The sequence below is a fragment of the Girardinichthys multiradiatus genome, chromosome 24 (genome assembly GCF_021462225.1).
Source record: "Girardinichthys multiradiatus isolate DD_20200921_A chromosome 24, DD_fGirMul_XY1, whole genome shotgun sequence".
NCBI classification, from domain to species: domain Eukaryota; kingdom Metazoa; phylum Chordata; class Actinopteri; order Cyprinodontiformes; family Goodeidae; genus Girardinichthys; species Girardinichthys multiradiatus.
Genome location: NC_061816.1, coordinates 24420723 through 24445204, shown reverse-complemented (window position 1 = coordinate 24445204; position 24482 = coordinate 24420723). Strand labels below are relative to the sequence as shown.

General features: G+C 44.5%; 1 pseudogene; it reads left to right on the top strand.

Annotated features, from left to right (window-relative positions):
- The first annotated feature begins 740 nt into the window (after positions 1–740).
- LOC124861205 lies at positions 741–9068 on the top strand (annotated as a pseudogene).
- Positions 9069–24482: the final 15414 nt, after the last annotated feature.

The window sequence follows — 24482 nt, the reverse complement described above, 5'->3', positions numbered from 1 at the left end:
AGCAGCAGTGTGGCTCCAGACTTTGGACACCCTAACCGCTGGCACCACCTTAGCATTGGGGGATTATAGAGCAGTGGCAGGACGTTGCATGCCACACCACACATGTAGAGAGATTGAGACAGCTGCTTTTACCTCCGGAGCCCCGGATTTTGACCTCTTCACCCAGCATGTCCACTGGCTAGGTGATGCATTGAGACAAGCATACCCTGTAACCAGGGGGCGCACCATTCCTAAGTTTGAATGGGACCCTAAAATTAACCCCAGGGAATACCTGGATCAGTGTAAATCCATGTGGCAAACTCAGACAGGAACTAATCCGGCTAATGAGGGGGCACAACGAGACTGGTTCAGAGATGCTGTCCTTAAAGGACTACCACCACAGATAAAAGCCAGCATGGAGGACAATCCGGACATGGCGGGAGTGGATACTGGAACTTGGGATCGCCATCTGATACACCACCTGTCCAAAATAAGAGAGGAACATAAGAAAGATGAGGAGGAACTTAAAACTCTGCAGACCCAATTGTTAAAAATGCAGTTAGCTGAAGCCAAACAAAAAGCAGGAGACAAGAAGAAAGACAATAAAACCCCAAAAATAATGTATGAGGGTGCGGTTTCTCAGGGTCCCCAGCCTCCTCCCTTTCCTGATCATCCGGACACGATTGCACCGAGGTCTGCAAACTCGGGTCCTTATCCTGCCCAACCAGGCCGGTTCAGGGGCAGGGGCGGGCCAAGGGGCCATGGATTCCGTGGAGGACCACCAAGGCGATGGGGGGGTGCTGACATTTGCTACTACTGTGAGGAGCAGGGTCATTGGAGCCGACAATGTCCATACAACCCTGAGGCATATGGTCGTGGGTATGGGCCCAGAGGAGGCCCAGGGCGATGCCCGTATCAAGGACGGGGTGTTCCACCGCGTGAAGGTCAACAGTACCAACCTTCACTTCAGCTGCCAGCCTGGGATGAACCCAGCTTTGGGCCAGACCACTACTGAGGGCCCCCACAGAACCCCCCGGACAGAGGGACTGAGGACCCCTTACTGTCCATGACGGTGTATGGACAAAATCTTCCTTTTTTGGTGGACACTGGGGCCACATGCTCAACTATTAAATGAGCCTCTCCTACCACCCTCTCCACAAGGACTACCACTGTCTTGGGCTTTTCTGGGGCTACACAGGTCCTACCTTACACCAAACCCCTAAAAACCGAGATAGGGGGACAGACTTTGAACCACAGCTATTTGGTGTCAGCGGACACCCCTGTCAACTTATTGGGCAGAGACATGTTGATTAAAATGGGAGCAACCATTTTATGTGGATCTGACAGACTGTCTGTGCATCTGCTCAATGGAACTCAACTAGCCTGTGGCAACAATTCCCGCCTCTCTCATGGACAGTATCTCATACAACCCCTGGCTGACCCTATGGCTGACATATATTGGGTCCTCCTGCATCCAGAAACCACAGCGGGCGGAGGCATTCTCTCGTCTTTCCTTCGGTGGAAATTCTGGATCTCGACCCTGGCGCCCTACGTCTCTCCCCCTGACCCGCCACATGTCACCCTCTTCTATGACAGGAATAACTGTGAGTGTTATCAGGAAAGCTTTGCTGAGGAGCTGGAGGGGACTTCCTGGGAGATCGCCACTGCAGACATTTATGTAGCCCCTGAAGGTGTCGTAGCCTCTGTACAGTTGTCTGCAGAACAGAAGGACTTGTTCAAAATGTGGTCTGATGGTGTACCCCATGTTTCACTGGCGCTCCACCCTGCCCCCGAAGCTCGCGAGCTGGGAGGAGTGTTAAAACGCTCCCTAGCCCTCACTGACTGGCATTCTTTATCCACACCCAATCTCTCTTATTCCCCCTCAGGTAACACCTACCGCATTACCAACATGTCCACAGACGTTGGCACCTTGGAACATGTGCAAATTCACAGACATCATGGGAGAGAAAAAACAGATCATCCAATGGCTGCAGCTGTAGTTCAGAGCATGCCACCTTCACTTTGCGCTGAGGGCCCCACGGATGTGGGACTCATTCAGTGCTCTCCCATCACTTTCCAGCTTAACTCTGACCGACTCATTTGGAAATCCCAGTACCCTCACAAACCAGCAGCTGAAATTGGAATTTCTGACACCATAGAGGGGCTGTGGAATGCTGGGGTGCTGGAACCGGCTGACGGCTCCTCTTGGAACACACCCATCTTACCAGTAGAAAAGAAGGGCACTGGGAAATGGAGAATGGCCCACGACTTGAGAGCAGTAAATGCAGCACTGTCCACTCCCACAGTCCCAGTGCCAAATCCATACGTTGCTCTCACTAACCTTAACCCTGACCATACATGGTTCACCTGCATCGATTTGGCCAATGCTTTCTTCTGCCTAGCTCTAGCTGAGGAGTGCAGAGAATGTTTTTGCATTCACATATAAGTCAAACAGGTACCGCTACACTCGTTTGCCGCAGGGTTTTGCTCTATCACCAGGACTTTTTAATCAGGTCCTTAAGGAATCCCTCCAAGACTGTCCCCTCCCCCCAAACACCACATTGATCCAATACGTGGATGACATTCTTTTGGCGACACCAACTGTTTCTGAATGCTTGGAGGCCACGGCTGTGGTACTCTCACACCTAGCAAAAGCTGGGTACAAGGTCAGCAAAGCCAAACTGCAAATTTGCCGGAAACAGGTGGATTTCTTAGGCAGGGTGATCTCCCAGCCTGGGACAGGAATGTCCCCTTCACATCAATCTGCTGTCCTTTCTCATCCAAAACCGGTGCGGGTGAAAGACATGCTTTCCTTCTTGGGACTCACCGGATGCAGCAGGTCCTACATTCCAGGATACACTGACCTGACTGGCCCACTCCGCGACTTAGTGAGGAAACAGGGCATGCGCAATTTGACGGTACCTCTAGAATGCACAACAGAAGCAGAGGAAGCCTTTATTGCTCTTAAAACCAGCCTTTCCCAAGCTGCTCACTTGGCACATCCAGACTACACATTGCCCTTTCATTTGGATGTTTCTGTAATAGCACATACTGCGAACGGAGTGCTGTTCCAGAAAAAAGGGGGAGTAAGAACAGTGCAAATGTACATTAGCGTGATGCTTGACAACATGGAACAAAGACACCATGAATGTACCAGACATGCAGCAGGGCTGGCAAAAATCATCCAAAAAACAGCCCATGTAGTGATGGGACATCCACTACATATTTTAACATCACATGGGGTAGTGGCATTTGTCAATTCCAAAACTTTCACACTCTCACCATTGAGACAACAGAGATTGAGTAAGGTGCTGGAGGTGCCAAGCATCATCTACAGCCATGAAGGGATCAACATGGCAGACAGAATGACAAAAGGAGAGCCCCACGTATGCGCCGAAAAAGTTGAGGTAAGTGACAAAATCAGACCAGACCTACAAGGAGAACCACTGACAGAGGCAAGGAACCAGTACACAGATTGCTGTTGTTTTAGACATGACACAGAGGGTGTGAAAGCAGCCTATGCAGTGGTGGAAGACACAGGGACGAACTTTGTGACTCTTAAGGCAGAAGGGCTGACAGACACCCAATCAGCACAGAGAGCAGAGGTGCTAGCAGTAATAGCAGCCCTAGAACTAGGGGAAGGACAAAAAGTGAACATTTACACAGACTCAGCTTATGTCACGGGAGCAGCACACGTGGAACTAAAGCAATGGATGAGAACAGGATTTAGAACAGCAGGACAAAAACCCATTAAACATGAGCAAGAAATGAGAAGATTAGCTGAGGCCCTACTACTTCCCCAAGAAGTAGCGGTCATAAAATGCAAAGGACATGATAACAGCTACACCAGGGTGGCTCAAGGAAATCAAGCTGCAGACCAAGCAGCCACAACCAAAGCTGGATATCTGCCCATACACATCTTGATGAACTCTGAAGTTGAATGGACACCAGAACCGACTCTGGAGGAGGTGAGTAGACTGCGAAAGGGGGCCTCACCGGAAGAGAAATCAGTCTGGAAGGCAAGAGGGGGAAGAAAAGACCAGGATGAACTATGGAGAAGTCCAGACGGACGTCCCATCCTACCCCCAGGGTTGACCACAGCAGCGCTGGAAGAAGCACATGGACCGGGACATGCAGGAACCGCAGTGATGAGGAAGAATCTTGAGCACTTGTGGCATCCATACATGAAACAGACGGTAGGTCATTGGATAAGCTTGTGTACCTGCCAACAATTCAATGTGAGACCCACTCTGAAGCCTGCACCAGGTAAGTTCCCTGTGGACCCGGTAGCAGGTAAGGAAATCATCATAGACTACACGGACATGACTGAGAAAGTGAATGGGTTCAGATATCTTTTGGTGTGTGTGGATGCGTTCACCGGTTGGCCAGAAGCCTGCCCAGCAAAAAAGGAAGACAGCAAAACAGTGGTGAAGTGTCTGATTAATCACTACATCCCCAGGCACGGTTTTCCTGCGAAAATCAGGTCAGACAATGGCACACATTTCAAAAATGAAGAACTTAGAGAGGTTGAAAGGTTCCTGGGACTGAGACATTCCTTTGGAACAGTGTACCACCCCCAATCTCAAGGGAAGGTGGAAAGGATGAACCAGACAATCAAAACTAAATTGGCTAAAATCTGTGCACAGACCAAAATGCATTGCCTTTAGCTTTGATGTCAGTAAGAAGCTCAGTGAGCCAGAGACATGGGTTGACGCCCCATGAACTGCAGACTGGAAGACCTTTTCCAGGCCCAAAAATAAGGTTACCTTTTTTGACTGAATGTGAAGAATCTATGTCTCACCGTGATTACTATAGATCTCTCCACAGCTTGGTTGCAGCATTCTCAAAACAGGTGGCCGCCCAACCATCCGAGGCTCGAGCCACCACCTCAGACGCAGAGTGGATCCTTCTGAAAGTCATCAAACGGAAGTGGTCAGAGCCCAGGTGGACGGGTCCATTCCAGGTCACAGAGATAACCTCACATGCAGTGAGAGTCAAGGGCAAAGGAGACACGTGGTATCATTGGAGCCAGTGTGCAGCAGCAGAGGCACCACAGAGATCGCTGCCAGAGGTCCAGCAGAACCTGAGGGACAACACCAGTACACCAGAAGACCTTTCTCACCCAATTCAAGGGGCAGAATAATCCCCTTGGGTGAGAAAGCGTTCATTTACACCTAAAGGTTAGTCAACACCTTAGGTGCACCGTCAGATCAGTGGTCCCACCAAATAGTGGCAGAATAATCCCCTGGTGAGACCACTTAGCTCCAGGTCAGTCTACACCTGTGAGTGAAGACCAGGACATCACACAGAAGAGGCGGATGTGACTGAGTTTTCTTCTCTTTCACTGTGTGGTCGTAGCTGCTCTCCCACTGCAACTACCACTTTTCGGTTTGACCTGTGTGATGTCATGAAGTGTGGGAAGAATCCGAATGCCTGGCTGGGGTATAATGTGTATTTGTGTGCCAATGTCGACGTGTCCGCCCAATGCGCTGCAAGCAGGACCTTGAGTTTATATGGCGGAAAAGAGCTTTGCGGAAACTGGGGTCACGCAGTGGGGTACACGGGCAGGTGGACACCCACCCTGACACATATAAATTTACGGAATCGAGAAAAAGCCAAACAAATCAGCCTGGTACGGGCGTCGACACATAGCGAACTTGGGGGTGTCAATACACTATTTTTGTCCATAAAATCGTTACAAGAAGGTTTGCATCGCACTTCTCACAAGTGGGATCAGGTGATGTATTTCACTCTAGGGGTACAGGTACCAGGGACCGACCCCCAGGTATTAATCAAAGTCAATTTAAATAAACCAACTCCCCAGGGACAGGCCACCAATGTTCCTACAGTTCCAGAACCAGAAGACCAACCAGAAGGGGTGATAAAAATAGACTACAAGACCTTAAAACCCATAGAAATTATCCAGATGGCCACGGGATGTACTGAAGATAACCTCTGGCTCCAATGGATAGCTCAGAATGCCAAAGAACAAAGTAAATCGGACTGTGTAGCATGCGCGGCTGCAAGACCACATTTAACTACTGAACCTGCACCTCTGACGGTAAAACTGAAGTCCTTGTTTGAGCCCCTGATAGATTTATACCCAGGATAATGGAAGCTCTTGGTCCTCTTGGCAAATTTGCTAAATCTTCCATCAGGAACCTTGGTGTAACCTTTGACTCTGCTTTCTTCTTAGATACCCACATCAAATCTCTGGTTCACTCTTGTTTTTATCATTTACGTAATCTTGCTAAGTTAAGTCCCATTGTGTCACGTTCTGAACTTGAGATTACTATTCATGCATTCATTTCCTCACGTTTGGATTACTGTAATGCTTTATTTACCTGTCTTAGCAAAAACTCACTGGAACGTCTCCAGGTTGTTCAGAATGCTGCTGCTAGACTTCTAACAAAATCTTCTAAGTATTCCCACTCCACACCGTTACTCATCCAGCTGCACTGGCTACCCATTAAATTCAGAGCTCAGTTTAAGATTCTGGTCCTGACTTATAGAGGTCTTCATGGTCAAGCCCCAACTTATATCAGTGAACTCTTATATCCGTACAATCCCCCCAGGTCTCTGAGGTCATGCGATAAAGTCCTACTGGCAGTACATCACACAAGGCTGAAAACTAAGGGTGATAGAGTTTTTGCAACAGTAGCTCCCCGACTCTGGAACTCTATCCCCTTGTGTATAAGGACTGCGGATTCGGTGGTGTCTTTTAAAAAACAGCTAAAAACTCATCTTTTTAGGCTTGCGTTTGGTTAGTTTATTTTTGATTTTATCTTATCTTCTATTTTACATTTATAAATATATTATTCCAATTGCACTTTGTATTAGTGTTGTGAAGCACTTTGTGATCTGTGTCTTGAGAGTTGCTATATAAATACAATTTTACTTACTTACTTACTCTGTATCAAGAGGACACGTGGGGTTACAATTGCATGATACAACTAACTAATGAGGCCACACCAGCTGACTGCGCCACACTAGCCAGCATTTTTTCCCCCATCCCAAATAACACCAAAACAGGGCCCTTTACCCCTCTACGGAGAAATGGCACATACACTTGTTTTGACTTCACTTCCACAAAACCACAGGTAAATGTAGGACAAATTCCTCGCGATTGGTGTAACATCACAGTGCCAGGCTCAGTGATAGGTCCCTGGGCACGAGCAGGACTTTACTATTATTGCGGCGAACATAGACTGCTCACTAATATACCACAAGAGACTGTAGGATTGTGTGCCATGGTTCGGCTACAGGCACCACTGATCCTGATAGGACCTAATATAACATCTGCTCCGACCACACATGATAAGACCAGGGCGTTAACACGTAAAAGAAGAAGGCACGTCATGAAAAGGAGCGCAGGAACCTTTGATTTAAGTCAAGGCTCCCCCACTTACATTGATGCCATAGGAGTGCCTCGGGGTGTGCCAAATGAATATAAAATCACGGACCAAATCTCAGCAGGTTTTGAAAATATCCCAATCATTGCAGCCTTTTTTCCGGTGACCCCAAATAAAAACGTAGACCGCATTAACTACATCCATTACAATGTCTTATGTCTAGCTAACCTAACCAGGGACGCAGTAGAAGGCCTGTCCGAACAAGTGTCTCCAACCTCCCTCATGACTGTGCAACACCGAATGGGATTAGATATGTTGTTAGCAGAAAAAGGGGGCATCTGCGCGATGTTTGGGGATATGTGTTGCACTTTTATTCCCAACAACACTGCACCGGATGGTTCAGTCTCAAAAGCTTTAGAAGGGTTAAAAACACTCTCGGCCACAATGCATGAGGTATAGACAATCAGTTAGAAGACTGGATGACAGGAATGTTTGGACACTGGAAAGGGATGATTATGTCATTATTCATATCCATTGCTGTTTTAGTAGCTATTATGGTTACCTGTGGATGTTGCTGTGTACCATGTATAAGATCTTTAATTGTTCGCTTTATTACTACAACCATTGAAGGGAAAAACGCACCTCCTTCCCATATGATGCCTTTGCTTGCGGTTGATGCTAACGAGGAGGAGGACGAAGAGTAACACGTAAGAGTAAGTCACAGGGCTAATACGTTTTTGTGTGCTAATACTTTTTGAGTGATAATACTTTCTGAGTGCTAATACGTTTTTGTGTGCTAAAACTTGTCTGACATGTATTACTGTCTAGGGTGCAAATACTTTTGTAGGGTGTGAAAACTTTTGACAGTGTGAATACTTTTTGTAGGGTACTAAATGATTACTGTCTAGGGAACAGAAGGATGGTAGAATATTTTATTGGCATATTTTGACAGACTATGGAATATAGCACGGATGGACACCCTCCAGTTAGAGGGGTCACGACTCCCTGTCAAGATTTAGAAGGTCTTAAGCATCCTTGGGACTGCGAAGGCCCGACAGACAATAGTCCCTGGGCACATGGCGTGGCATTGGAGGCAGGGTCAAAAAGCATTATGACAAACATTTCCTTCTGCTCCACAGGTTGTAATGACTGTTAAACTCTTTTATTTAGCATCTCCGAGTAGTGGTGAAGTCTCGCAGGAGACTTCAAAAAGGGGAAATTGTGGAGATATACTATGTGTGTGCATTATTTTATAATGTGTGTGCATCATTATTGTGTTCATAACCAGTGTGGGGAATAAAATGTATAAATCTGTGTTAGTGGCTTGCAGCAGTGTTGTAGCACAAACTTGGCCTTGAGTGTGGTGAAGCAGAGAAATACTGAAGAACTGTAATGGTGGGAAAAGAATGTGAAAAGATTAACTGGCCAAGTACTCCCTTCTCATATTAGCAGAAAAGCAGAGTCCAGGTGCAGGACAATAGCTGTCCAAATATGGTAAGCCGGAAAAGTCTGTATGTAACTATATGTGTGAAAAAAACTGTGAAAAAGGGCGCTGCCTATTTTCATGTGTGTTTCAATAAAAGCAATGGCCCCAGTGAGAAGCTCTGAAGTCATCTCGGTGTGTGGTCAGATCACATGACAGAGAACTTCCCCTGGCCAGGTATTTGAATAACATACAGCTGTCTCCGTGTGATTTATTCTAATGTCTTGTGAATTCTTTCAGCTTACGGTGAATAAACGAACACGTAGAACACCCCTTGGGGGTTGCTTCAACAATATGCAACAATCCCTCATAAACTTATCTGATGTAAGCAAGCAGTGAGGTCTTGCAAACGTCAGGCGCAACCCCAGTTTCAATGTACTTTAGACATCTGCCTTCATAGCAACTGTAACCCAGCCCAAAATGGTGATATTTTGTATTGAGCTAAGTACATATAGTAGGATTCTGGACTGTGTTCAAATCATTGTGTTAAATATTGCAGCCCACTCATATCCATCTGAAGTAGTTTTAGTTACTCAGGATATCTTCGCTGATATGAAAACTTGTCTAATAATCTGAAAATTTTTATTTTGTCAAAAAAAGAAAAAGAAGAATTATCTGAGAGAACAAAATCTTTTTCACAGTTCTTTATATCTCTGCTGCAGCTCTTCACACCAGCCACTCAGTCAGGACCAATCAGGTTCTTTCCATCAGTCACTTCAAATAGGAAAAGGCTGTCTCACACTGGTGAATGGTTGGACATTATGGACCGCTGCTGGAGAGACATGAGGATGCACACTCACATACATTTAAAAGTAATGCCTGGGTGATGACAGACTGTGTTATGACTACAGACTGCTGTGTGAGTGTGAGGTGGCCACATTTCCATGACAACACGTCAGTGACGAGTCTGGACATTTTCACTGACTTATTCATGATTCATAAAGGGATGGAGGAGAGTTTGGCAGGCTAGGAATTGAATCCCTTCTTCCAGAATGTGAAATCCAAACATCCTGTTTGGCATGTGTGCTAGGTGTTTTTGTGATTGAGTCTCAGTGTGAGGCCATCTGCACACAGTTTAACAGGGGCTGAGATATGGAGGCTTGTGAAAAAGACACATTAACTGTCGAGAATACGGATGATTCACAGGCTCACAGCTGGCTGAATAAAGCTGGAAATAGTCACCTGATTGTGTTGCTGGCCAGCAGCAGGATGATGGATGTCTTACAGCCAACAGTCCGTGTTTAATGTTTCCTTCCACCAGGGCCTCCAACTGTACAGAATCCCCCATCGTGCTGCACAGTGAGATGCCTTCCGAAAGCCAGGGCAGCAGTAAACTACAGCATGTTACAGGGTCAGGAGGCTAAGTGGCTTTAATGTGCAAGCAAACCTGGTTGGGATGGAGGGCAGAGCTAATATGAAAATCCATGAGAAAAAAGAAGTAATGTGAGTGCTGGGAATAAAATGTCAGGCAAAGATTTAAAGCAAAGGAAAGTTGAATGACTTCACTCCTGCTGGTGTCTCCAGATGATCTGGGGCACTGATTCACGCTGGAACTGTGGTGCTGATGGATGGGAAATGCCTTGTTACAGAGTTCCACAGTGACAGACAGAAAGAGTAAGACACAAACGCACAGTGTACCCGAGAGCTCACACTACCTCAGACACGTCCAGCAGCAGATGGGAAGTTCAAACATCTTCACATCGAGATGTTTGCATGTATTCACAGCTGAACTCTCTCTAGTTTCATTAGTCCTATCTTATGAATGTTCATTATCAGCAGGAACTAATGTAACATGTTTAATAATTAGTGCTCAGAAACTGTTCCATGTCCAACTCTATGACAACATAAAACTATTGAAAGCAACTGTTGGATCAAATGTTGGGTTTCCAGATGAGCTGGAAATGTTGACCCAAAGTCATAAATGTTGGAGAAAGAAAAGCAAAAATGTATCCTTATTTTATACCAATGTATGCTTGTGAAAATTCTGATTGTTGTTAATAGCTGTGGGTGCAAATGCCTTGTTGATGCCAGAGGTCAGAGGAGAATGGCCAGACTCGTTCCAGCTGATAGAAAGGCAACAGTAACTCCAATAACTACTCATTACAACCAAGGCATGCAGAAGAGCATCTCTGAACGCACAACACGTCTAACCTTGAGGCGGATGGGCTACAGCAGCAGTAGACCACACCGGGTGCCACTCCTGTCAGCTAAGAACAGGAAACTGAGGCTACAATTCACACAGACTCACCAAAATTGGACAATAGAAGAATGGAAAAATGCCTGGTCTGATAAGTCTTGATTTCTGCTGCGAAATTCGGATGTGGAGTCAACAACATGAAAGCATGGATCCATCCTGCCTTGTATCAACGGTTCAGGCTTGTGGTGTAATGGTGTAGGGGATATTTTCTTGGCACACTTCGGGCTCCTTAGTACCAACTGTGCATCGTGTCAGCACCACAGCCTACCTGAGTATTGTTGCTGACCATGTACATCCCTTTATTACCACAGTATACCCATCTTCTGATGGTTACTTCCAGCAGGATAATGCGCTATGTCATAAAGCACGTATCATCTCAGACTGGTTTCTTGAACATGACAATGAGTTCACTATACTCAAATGGCCTCCACAGTCACCAGATCTCAATCCAATAGAGCCCCTTTGGGATGTGGTGGAACGGGAGATTCGCGTCATGGATGTGCAGCCGACAAATCTGCAGCATCTGTGTGATGCTATCACGTCAATATGGACCAAACTCTCTGAGGAATGTTTCCAGTCCCTTGTTGAATCTATGCCACAAAGAATCAAAGCAGTTCTAAAGGCAAAAGGGTGTCCAACCTGATACTAGCAAGGTGTACCTAATAAAGTGGCCGGTGAGTGTATTTCCTGATGTTGTCATTAAAGTACTAAACATAGTAAAACATAAGAAAACCTCCAGTGTGAGCTATACGCAAAAAGCTTAAACAAAGGAAAAGAAAACAGTTTCTCATATGAAACACCTTTAATGGTGTCAGTGTTGCCTGTACAGTGGAAATCGCAGATTTACTTATAAAAAAACATAACTTTTATTTTTTTTGCTGTGATATTATTTAGATTAAACTCTTCCTGTTTTACATCAGATATGATTGCCTAAATTGTTTATATTTGCTGAATGCCAGAATGAGAGATACATTTTTATTAGTTTCTTCAGATTCATTTCCTCAGTATTTGTTCTGTCTTGGGTCAAAGGTTTTGGGATTCCTTCAACAAGCTTTTTACAATAGTTTACTGGATTTTTGCCCCATTTCTTCTGACTACTTGGAACTGGGTCAGGTTTGTTGGCTTCCTTGTTCACACACCTTCTTAGCTCTGCCCACAAATTTTCTTTGGGTCTAAAAATTAATCTCCAGCACTTTCAAATGATGTTCCTTCTGCGCACCTCTCCTAACCCCGTAACCCGGAAAAGTTTAGCCTATGCAACATTAAATAAAAGGTTCTGTGTCTGGATAAAAATATCTCGTTTTAACTGTACATTGAACTACAATCTGATAAATAAGAAGACTGTTTATCAGTGTGTTTATCTGCTGTTTGTCGCTGTGATCCCATCTCCATTTGCTCACCAACCTTTTCTCTTGCACAGCTGCATTCTGCTAGCCCAGAAAACATACAGAGATGTTGCCTTTTGTGCTTGCTCACAAGAAGCCCATGTTTACAGGGATGCACTGCCTGGCTCTGGTTTCTGTTTGCAGTTACCCAAGCATGTGTCCTCCATAATCCTTCATGGTTGACTTGGAAGGAGGAGCATAATATTTTCATTTGTTCCGAGTGTGACTTCAATTTGCTTTTCCCTCAGGTTGCAGAGCATTAAATATTCATCAAGTAAAAACTTATCTTGATTTTTTTTTTTTTTTTTTGCAGTTACATCACATTCCCCTGATTTTTTTGAGCTTCAGATCACAGCTGTATTTATTGGACTGGATGAACAACCTAGGTAGCTGCTCAAGGAGCCAAGTATTCCTACACCTTAAACTTTTCACATTATGTTACATTACAAGAGCTGCATGTCACTCAAAGTTAAGCTTATAGGTTTCTTTAGGGAAACTTGTGCTGTTTTAGTTCCAGTGCCTTGCAAAAGTGTACACCTTGACATTTTTAACATTTGACATTTGAACACTTAAACACAATATAACTCCAAGTAAATCAAACTTCTGTGAAAGAAAACTGTCCACCTAGGAAGCAACACTGATTGACAATCAATTTCACATGCTGTTGTGCAAATGGAATAGACAACAGGGGGAAATCTTTGGCGATTAGCAAGACACACTAAATAAAGGAGTGGTTCTGCAGGTGGGGACCACAGACCACTTCTCAGTACCTATGCTTTCTGGCTGATGTTTTGGTCTATTTTGAATGTTGTTGGTGCTTTCACACTTGTGGTAGCATGAGACGGACTCTACAACCCACACAAGTGGCTCAGGTAGTCCAGATCATCCAGGATGGCACATCGATGCAAGCTGTGGCAAGAAGGTTTGCTGTGTCTGTCAGCGTAGTGTCCAGAGTCTGGAGGCGCCACCAGGAGACAGGCCAGTCCACCAGGAGATGTGGAGGAGGCTGTAGGAGGGCAACAACCCAGCAGCAGGACCGCTACCTCCGCCTTTGTGCAAGGAGGAACAGGAGAAGCACTGCCAGAGCCCTGTAAAATGACCTCCACCAGGCCACAAATGTCCATGTGTCTGCACAAACGGTTAGAAACCGACTCCATCAGGACGATATAAGGGCCCGACGTCCACAAATGGGGGTTATGCTCACAGCCCAACACCATGCAGGACGCTTGGCATTTCCCAGAGAACACCAGGATTGGTAAATTCGCCCTTGGTGCCCTGTGCTCTTCACAGATGAAAGCAGGTTCACATTGAGCACATGTGACAGACGTGACAGAGTCTGGAGACACCGTGGAGAGCGATCTGCTGCCTGCAACATCCTTCAGCATGACCTGTTTGGCAGGGGGTCAGTAATGGTGTGGGGTGGCATTTCTTTGGAGGGCCGCACAGCCCTCCATGTGCTTGCCAGAGGTAGCCCGAATGCCATTAGGTACCGAAATGAGATCCTCAGACCACTTGTGAGACCATATGCTGGTGCGGTTGGCCCTGGGTTCCTCCTAATGCAGGACAATGCTAGACCTCATGTGGCTGGAGTGTGTCAGCAGTTCCTGCAAGATGAAGACATTGAAGCTATGGACTGGCCCACCCGTTCCCCAGACCTGAATCCGATTGAGCACATCTGGGACATAATGTCTCGCTCCATCCACCAACATCACGTTGCACCACAGACTGTCCAGGAGTTGGCGGTGGCTTTAGTCCAGGTCTGGGAGGAGATCCCACAGGAGACCCTCGCCGTCTCATCAGGAGCTTTCCCAGGCGTTGTAGGGAGGTCATACAGGCATGTGGAGGCCACACACAATACTGAGCCTCATTTTTACTTGTTTTAAGGACATTACATCAGATTTAAAGAGGAGCGGCAAATGTAAAGGAGGTGGACTGGCAGTACTTGTGAACAACAGATGGTGTAATCCAGGACATGTAACTGCGAAGTGTCATCTCTGCAGTCCAGATATTGAACTGTTGGCAGTAAGTTTTCGTCCATATTATTTACCCAGACCACTTCTCAGTACTTATGCCTTCTGGCTGATGTTTTGGTTTATTGTGAATGTTGGTGGTGCTTTCACACTCGTGGTACCATGAGACGGACTCTACAGATTTGAAGAGAAACAGGAATAAGTCAAAAACTATTTCTATAATGGGAGAAGAAGTGGAGGAGTATAAATACACGGTGTTCACCTGGACAACAGACTAGAGTGGACATGCAACTGTGAAGCCATCTACAAGAAGGGACAGAGCAGACTGTACTTCTTGAGAAAGCTTAGGTCCTTTGGTGTTTACAGCAAGATGCTGCATATCTTCTATAAGTTTGTTGTGGAAAGTGTGATCTCTTCTGCCATCATTTGCTGGGGAACCAGCATCAGAGCCAGGGACTTAAAAAAGCTCAACAAGCTGATAAAGAAGGCTGGCTCTGTTCTGGGGACTCCTCTGGAACCTCTGGAGATCATTGTGGAAAGACGGATTCTTCATAAAATGAATAACATTATGGAGAACCCTGAGCATCCTCTTCATGAGACTGTCCTACAACAGAGTGTCTTCAGTCAGAGGCTTCTTCAGATCTGCTGTAAGACAGAGCGCTACAGGAGATCCTTCCTGCCCACAGCCATCAGCATCTACAACGGCTCTTCATAATGAGCTACAACATTTAATTTACCTTCGGGATTAATAAAGTATTTTTGAATTGAATTGAATCAACGTTGGATCAGTCTGTAGTGTGTTTTTCCACTTTAATTTTGTGTGTGACTCCAAATCCAGGACTCCATTTGTTAATAAATTTGATTTCCATTGATGATTGTTGTGTGATTTTGTTGTCAGCACATTCAACTTTGTTCAGAACAAAGTATTCAATGGGAATATTTCATTCATTCAGATCTAGGATGTGTTATTTGAGTGTTCCCTTTATTTTCTTGAGCAGTGTATAGTGTACAGTGTACAGGACTATCAGTCGTGCACTCCACAAATATGATCTTTATGGAAGAATGGTAAGAAGAAAACCATTCTTGAAAGAATGCAATAAAAAGTCCGGTTTGTAGTTTGCCACCAGCCATGTTAGGGATACAGCAGACAGGTGGGAGACGTTCTGATCAGATGAAACCAAAACTGAACTTAAGGCATACAGACAAACCACTATGTGTGGCAGGAAGCATAGCAGAGAGGGAAGCATGGTTAAATCACCAGATATTGCCACAAAAGAATTGGGGTGTTTTTGTCTGTAGCTTAGCAACAATTGTGCTGATGACATCACATGCAGTGTCAGCAACAACTGATGGGGGAATGTAAACTGTTGCCAATACAGGTCCTTCTCAAAATATTAGCATATTGTGATAAAGTTCATTATTTTCCATAATGTCATGATGAAAATTTAACATTCATATATTTTAGATTCATTGCACACTAACTGAAATGTTTCAGGTCTTTTATTGTCTTAATACAGATGATTTTGGCATACAGCTCATGAAAACCCAAAATTCCTATCTCACAAAATTAGCATATCATTAAAAGGGTCTCTAAACGAGCTATGAACCTAATCATCTGAATCAACGAGTTAACTCTAAAAACCTGCAAAAGATTCCTGGGGCCTTTAAAACTCCCAGCCTGGTTCATCACTCAAAACCCCAATCATGGGTAAGACTGCCGACCTGACTGCTGTCCAGAAGTCCACTATTGACACCCTCAAGCAAGAGGGTAAGACAGAGAAAGACATTTCTGAACGAATAGGCTGTTCCCAGAGTGCTGTATCAAGGCACCTCAGTGGGAAGTCTGTGGGAAGGAAAAAGTGTGGCAGAAAACGCTGCACAACGAGAAGAGGTGACCGGACCCTGAGGAAGATTGTGGAGAAGGGCCGATTCCAGACCTTGGGGGACCTGCGGAAGCAGTGGACTGAGTCTGGAGTAGAAACATCCAGAGCCACCGTGCACAGGCGTGTGCAGGAAATGGGCTACAGGTGCCGCATTCCCCAGGTCAAGCCACTTTTGAACCAGAAACAGCGGCAGAAGCGCCTGACCTGGGCTACAGAGAAGCAGCACTGGACTGTTGCTCAGTGGTCCAAAGTACTTTTTTCGGATGAAAGCAAATTCTGCATGTCATTCGGAAATCAAGGTGCCAGAGTCTGGAGGAAGACTGGGGAGAAGGAAATGCCAAAATGCCAGAAGTCCAGTGTCAACTACCCACAGTCTGTCATGGTCTGGGGTGCCATGTCAGCTGCTGGTGTTGGTCCACTGTGTTTTATCAAGGGCACGGTCAATGCAGCTAGCTATCAGAAGATTTTGGAGCACTTCATGTTTCCATCTGCTGAAAAGCTTTATGGAGATGAAGATTTCATTTTTCAGCACGACCTGGCACCTGCTCACAGTGCCAAAACCACTGGTAAATGGTTTACTGACCATGGTATCACTGTGCTCAATTGGCCTGCCAACTCTCCTGACCTGAACCCCATAGAGAATCTGTGGGATATTGTGAAGAGAACGTTGAGAGACTCAAGACCCAACACTCTGGATGAGCTAAAGGCCGCTATCGAAGCATCCTGGGCCTCCATAAGACCTCAACAGTGCCACAGGCTGATTGCCTCCATGCCACGCCGCATTGAAGCAGTCATTTCTGCCAAAGGATTCCCGACCAAGTATTGAGTGCATAACTGTACATGATTATTTGAAGGTTGACGTTTTTGTATTAAAAACACTTTTCTTTTATTGGTCGGATGAAATATGCTAATTTTGTGAGATAGGAATTTTGGGTTTTCATGAGCTGTATGCCAAAATCATCCGTATTAAGACAATAAAAGACCTGAAATATTTCAGTTAGTGTGTAATGAATCTAAAATATATGAATGTTAAATTTTCATCTTGACATTATGGAAAATAATGAACTTTATCACAATATGCTAATATTTTGAGAAGGACCTGTATAACACTGGTGAACTCTCTGGGTAAATAACATAGATGAAAACTTACTGCAAAACAGTTCAATATCCGGAGTCAGGGATATGATCCTTAAGCCATGTATCAGTGAAACACATAATACTGCATTCCTGATACTCTGCCTGGGTCCTTTGTAGGGCTTGGAGTTCATCCAACTTGTTTTCCAACAAGCTCACATTGCCCATAATGGAAGACATGGTTTGAACTTCCTTCTCGTCTCTCTTCTCTTTGTTTTTGCTCTGCATCCACGGTGCATCCTTTTCAACTCATCTGGGATTTAGAGCTGTAGTTGAAGTATTTTTCGAGCTTTTGGGATTTTAATCAGCTACCAGTTAAAAAAACACCATGTTGTTATCATAACGCACCATAACAAATAACCATAACAAAAAAGTAAAAATGTAAATATAGATATATTTATATATTTATCCACAACAAGAGGAATTAGAGTTCCTAAAAAGAATATATCAGAATGAAAAGTAACAGAGCCACTCGAACATGCTGCCACCGTGAACAGGACAATTCTATAATGTTAGTCTGTTATATGTTGGTCTGTTAAATGAAATTCCTGTAAAGTCGGTGGTTGTTAGCTCTGTTTTCTTCTCCAGTGGGTGTGAAACCAGATGCATTGTTGCTACTAGGAGATGGTTGTAAACAGTAAAAGTGAGTTTTTTTTACAAAGTGAAGGTATAGTATGACAATAGTAATAATTAAATGTCTTTTCTCATTAGTTAAACTGACAGTTTAATTCAAGGATGTCTGTTTAAAATGTTAACTAGTGCAGCTTTAAGTAAAGTATGGCTGAAAAGAGCTCTGCTGTGTTTTCCTCAAGTCGCAGCCATTATTTACTTCACATCCTCTTTCTGTTTTCCATCTTTCTTGACTGTTTGCTTCCGGTGAGCTCTGTAAACACAGCACAGTGTGTTGTTACCTGGGAGATGCATGATGCTGAAAACACCTTTCTGTAATCCCATGAACTGATGCTGACAGTTTTACTGTCTAGCCTATGTACAGTTCACAGTGTTGCTTTGTCCCCCTGCAGGGATGCAGGTCATCTCCAAGTTATCTACAGCCACTGGGCTCACAGGCATCTCAGCTTTTTGATCTACTCCTACCATTTATTATAAGTCTATTTATCCTGTTTTATAATTTGATCTATAAAACACAAATCTCTTTACTCTACTGGCAGCTGCATAGAGCTCGGCTGTTCCCTCTGGTTTTTCTGATACTTTCTGGAATCTCAGTTTCCTGTTTTCCTTCTGAATCTAATGTTTGAAATGTGTATGTCCACCCTCCGAAGGTCCTCAACCTTTTGTTAATGAGAACCTGTAATCGGAGATGTGCAGTGAAACATGGACTTCCTGAACAGGTCTTTAGAAACCTTAAGAAACATGTAGCCGAGTTCTCTTCAATTTTAAGGCACCAAGCTATTTTATGATTCAGATTCTGTGTGGAAAGATATTTGTTTGAAAAGAAATTAACATACACTTACTGATAAATGTGTAGCATTATCTTATGTCCGCTTTTTAGGGCAAAATTATACATTGTTGTGCAACAACTAACTGCGGGTTATTTCCAAAATGCTTTAAGTACTTTAAAATAAGTTTCCCGCAGCTTACCAGGTACTTACCAGAACCTTTTAATGGAACTTTAATTGAACTGTCACAGAATACACCAAGTACAGTACAGACCAAAAGTTTGGCCACACCTTCTCATTCAAAGAGTTGTCTTTATTTTCATGGCTATGAATATTGTAGCTTCACACTGAAGGCATCAAAACTATTAATGAACACATGTGGAATTATATACTGAACAAAAAAGTGTGAAACAACTGAAAATATGTCTTATATTCTAGGTTCTTCAAAGTAGCTACCTTTTGCTTTGATTACTGCTACACACACTCTTGGCATTCTGTTGATGAGCTTCAGGAGGTAGTCACCTGAAATGGTCTTCACTTCACAGGTGTGCCCTGTAAGGTTTAATAAGTGGGATTTCAAGCCTTATAAATGGGGTTGGGACCATCAGTTGTGTTGTGCAGGAGGTGGATACAGTACACAGGTGATAGTCCTACTGAATAGACTGTTAGAATTTGTATTAAGACAAGAAAAAAGCAGCTAAGTAAAGAAAAACCAGTGGCCATCATTACTCTAAGAAATGAAGGTCAGTCAGTCCGAACAATTGGGAAAACTTTGAAAGTGTCACCAAGTGCAGTCGCAAAAACCATCAAGCGCTACAAAGAAACTGGCTCACATGAGGACTGCCCCAGGAAAGGAGGACGAAGAGTCACCTCTGCTGCAGACGATAAGTTCATCTGAGTCCCCAGCATCAGAAATTGCAGGTTAACAGCAGCTCAGATTGGAGAACAGGTCATTGCCACACAGAGTTCTAGCAGCAGACACATCTCCAGAACAACTGTTAAGAGGAGACTGTGTGAATCCGGCCTTCATGGTAAAATAGCTGCTAGGAAACCACTGCTGAGGACAGGCAACAAGCAGAAGAGACTTGTTTGGGCTAAAGAAGACAAGAAATGGACATTAGACCAGTGGAAATCTGTGCTTTGGTCTGATGACTCCAAGTTTGAGATCTTTGGTTCCAACCACCGTGTCTTTGTGCGCCGCAGAAGAGGTGAATGGATGGACTCTACATGCATGGTTCCCACCGTGAAGCATGGAGGAGGTGGGATGGTATGGAAGTTCTTTGCTGGTGACACTGTTGGGGATTTATTCAAAATTGAAGGCATACTGAACCAGCATGGCTACCACAGCATTTTGCAGCGGCTTGCTATTCCATCCGGTTTGCGTTTAGTTGTACCATCATTTAATTTTCAACAGGACAATGACCCCAAACACACCTCCAGGCTGTGTAAGGGCTATTTGACCAAGAAGGAGAGTGATGGGGTGCTGCGCCAGATAACCTGGCCACCACAGTCACCGGACCTGAACCCAATCGAGATGGTTTGGGGTGAGCTGGACCGCAGAGTGAAGGCAAAAGGGCCAACAAGTGCTAAGCATCTCTGGGAACTCCTGCAAGACTGTTGGAAAACCATTTCAGTTGACTACCTCTTGAAGCTCATCAACAGAGTGCCAAGAGTGTGCGGAGCAGTAATCAAAGCAAAGGTGGCTACTTTGAAGAACCTAGAATATAGGACATATTTTCAGTTGTTTCACACTTTTTTGTTCAGTATATAATTCCACATGTGTTAATTCATAGTTTTGATGCCTTCAGTATGAAGCTACAATATTCATAGTCATGGAAATAAAGAAAACTCTTTGAATGAGAAGGTGTGTCCAAACTTTTGATCTGTACTGTACTTCCCATATCTTCATAGGAACTTGCCAGGTACTATCTGGAACATTCATTAACTTTTATTGAACCTACAATCAAGCACACAAGTATTGATACTCCTGGCAGATTTAGATTTAAAATTATTTCAATTCAACCAAGAAGTTTGTTTCTGACAGGAAATGAGACAAGCATGTCTCAGGTGACAATAAAATACTTCTAAACAACAAATGGTGTCATCCAGGACATGTTACTTTGAAGTGTCTTCTCTGCAGTCCAGATATTGAACTCTTGGAAGTAAGTTTTCATCCATATTATTTACCCAGAGAGTTCACCAGTGTTATTTTGGCAACAGTATATGTTCCACCTTCCACTGTTGCCGACACTGCTTGTGATGCCATCAGCTCAGTTGTTGCTTAGCTACAGACACAAAACCCCAATGCGTTTGTGGCAATTTCTGGTGATTTTAACCATGCCTCACTCTCTGCTACACTTCCAATGTTTCAACAGTTTGTCAGCTGCTCTACCAGAGAAAACAAAACGTTGGATTTGTTTTATGCAAATGTCAAAGACTCATACATCTCTACAGCAAGACCTCCTCTAGCCAAATCAGATCACAATCATGTTTTTCTCTGCTCAAAATATAAGCCCCTTGTTCAGAGACAACCTGTAATAAAGAGGACTGTGAGAAAATGGTCACAAGAAGCTGAAGAAACCCTGCAAGGTTGCTTTGAGGCTGCAGGCTGGGACACATTGTGCCAGCCATATGGAGAAGACATCAATGCAATGTCTGAGTGTGTAACCGACTACATAAACTTTTGTGTGGATAACATCATCCCCACCAGAACCGTGAGATGCTTCCCCAATAACAAACCCTGGATCACCGGTGACCTGAAGGACCTGCTTAACAAGAAAAAAAGAACCTTCAGAGAGGGAGACAGGGAATTATTGAGGAGTATACAGAAGCAACTTAAAGTCAAGATAAGAGACAGCAAGGAGGTGTACAAGAGGAAGCTGGAGACCAAGCTCCAGCAAAACAATATCAGAGATGTGTGGTCAGGTATGAAGAAGATCAGAGGCTTCATGCAGAAGGATGATCAGACCAATGGAGGTCTGGATAGAGCCAATGAACTGAACACATTCTTCAATAGGTTCAGTTCAGAAACAAGCTCAGCATCCTCCTCTCCTGCTCACAGCAAAACAGATATCTCACCCTCCTTTCCCCCACAGGACCCATGGCTGTCCAGTAACACCTCAAATGTTTTATCTTCCACCTCAGCCCTAGACCCTTCTGCTTCTACATGTTTACCTTCAACCATATCAGAAGATGCTGATGCTTCCTTTGCCTCACCCTTCCACCTGTGTGTCTCAAGAAGTCAGGTGAAGATGCAACTGGAGAGACTGAATCAGAATAAGACTGCAGGTCCAGATGGTGTCAGCCCTAGAGTCTTGAAGGCCTGTGCAGAGCAGCTCTGTGGAATTCTGCAGCACCTCTTCAATCTTAGCCTGGCCCAGAAGAAGGTTCCAGTGTTGTGGAAGACCTCCTGTCTTGTTCCAGTACCAAAGAAAACTCGCCCATCAGTCCTCAATGACTATAGACCTGTTGCCCTTACATCCCATATCATGAAGGTCCTAGAGAGACTCCTGTTGGCCCACCTGAGTAAGCAAACAATAAACTATCAGGACCCCTTCAGTTTGCTTATCGCTGTGGAGTTGGAGTTGAAGATGCCATCATACACCTCCTTCAACAAACCCACTGTCATCTGGACAAAGCCAGCAGCACTGTGAGGATCATGTTGTTGGATTTCTCCAGTGCATTTAACACAATCCAACCTGATTTGCTTTGTCAGAAACTCCAGAAGACTCAAGTGGAGGCCTCAACAATCTCCTGGATCAAAGACTACCTGACAAACAGACCACATTTTGTGAGACTGAAGGGTTGTGTGTCTAACCAGGTAGTCACCAGCACAGGAGCACCACAGGGGACTGTACTCTCACCATTCCTTTTCACTCTACACCTCAGACTTCCAGTACAAGACAGACTCCTGTCATCTGCAGAAATACTCGGATGATTCTGCAGTTGTGGGGTGGTTCAGAGATGGACAAGAAGATGAGTACAGGAAGGTGATGGACCACTTTGTGGCATGGTGTGTAAACAATCATCTCATCTTGAACGTGACTAAAACAAAGGAGATGATTGTAGATTTTTAGAGAAATAGGAATAAGTCAAAAACTATTTCCATCATGGGAGAAGAGGTGGAGGTGGTGGAGTATAAATACCTCGGTGTTCACCTGGCTAACATACTGGAGTGGAGATGCAACTGTGAAGCTGTCTACAAGAAGGGACAGAGCAGACTGTACTTCTTGAGGAAGCTTAGGTCCTTTGGTGTTTGCAGCAAGATGCATATCTTCTATAAGTTTGTTGTGGAGAGTGTGATCTGTTCTGCCATCATCTGCTGGGGAAGCAGCATCAGAGCCAGGGACTTAAAACATCTCAAACAGCTGATAAAGAAGGCTGGCTCTGTTCTGGGGACTCCTCTGGATCCTCTGGAGATCATTGTGCAAAGACGAATTCTTCATAAAATGAATAACATTATGGAGAACCCTGAGCATCCTCTTCATGAGACTGTCCTACAACAACAGAGTGTCTTCAGTCAGAGGCTTCTTCAGATCTGCTGTAAGACGGAGCGCTACAGGAGATCCTTCCTGCCCACAGCCATCAGCATCTACAACGGCTCTCTGAAGAAACCTTCATAGTGAGCTACAACAACATTTAATTTCCCTTTGGGATTAATAGTATATTATATAAGTATATTTGAATTGAATTGAATTGAAAACAATGTAAGAAGTGTTTCAGTTTTTAAGAAAAATATCTGTTTATTTACATTTTTGAAAAAAATTGCATGTTGAAAGTTATTTATACCCTTTTCAATTACCAATGATAAATCTTTATTGGCAAGCCATTAAAGTTGAAAGGTCTCCTTACCATCAGCCTTATCTTTAGTTCCTTCCACAGATTCTCTATCAGATTTAAGTCAGGACTCTGGCTGGGCTGCTCCAAAATATTAATATAAATTTTTCTCAGGCAAATATGTTGCTGGACCCCCTGCATTTTGCTTAACGGGCACACAGGTTGGTAGATGATGCAGTACATCTGGGACTAAACTTCATCCTGCACTACCACACTGGGACTTATGCCAGGATCCTGGTTGTAGACTTCAGTTTTGCCTTTAACACTATCAACCCAGAAATCCTCCATATCCTCCATAATTCAACCATGTCTTTCCGTTGTAAAAACACTGTACATTATGAAAAAAAAATTAATTTCCCAAGAATTTTTTCTTATGTTTAATATTTAAAATGTCTTTACTGAAGTGGAACCAAAGTAAAATTCCTTGTTTGTGTGCACAAATTCGTGGGTTGGATTATTTGTTAACTTGTAATCTTTTGCCTTATTTCTTCAATGTACATCAATCCTCTTGAGAGAAATGGATGAACCGCCACCTTAACGTGGCGGAGGGGTTTGAGTGCTCAAATGATCCTAGCGGCTATGTTGTCTGGGGCCTAAATGCCCCTGGTAGGGTCTCCCATGGCAAACAGGCTCTAGGTGATGGGTCAGACAAAGAGCGGTTCAAGAACCCCTCATGACGACTACGAAATCGAGGCACATGACGTCGCCCGGTACAGCGGACGGTACAGGGTCCCACCCTGGAGCCAGGCCTGGGGTCGGGACTTGTTGGAGAGCGCCTGGTGGCCGGGTTCCTCCTCACGGGACCCGGCCGGGCCAAGCCTGAACGAGAGACACGAGGCCATCCCCCAGTGGGCCCACCAACTGCA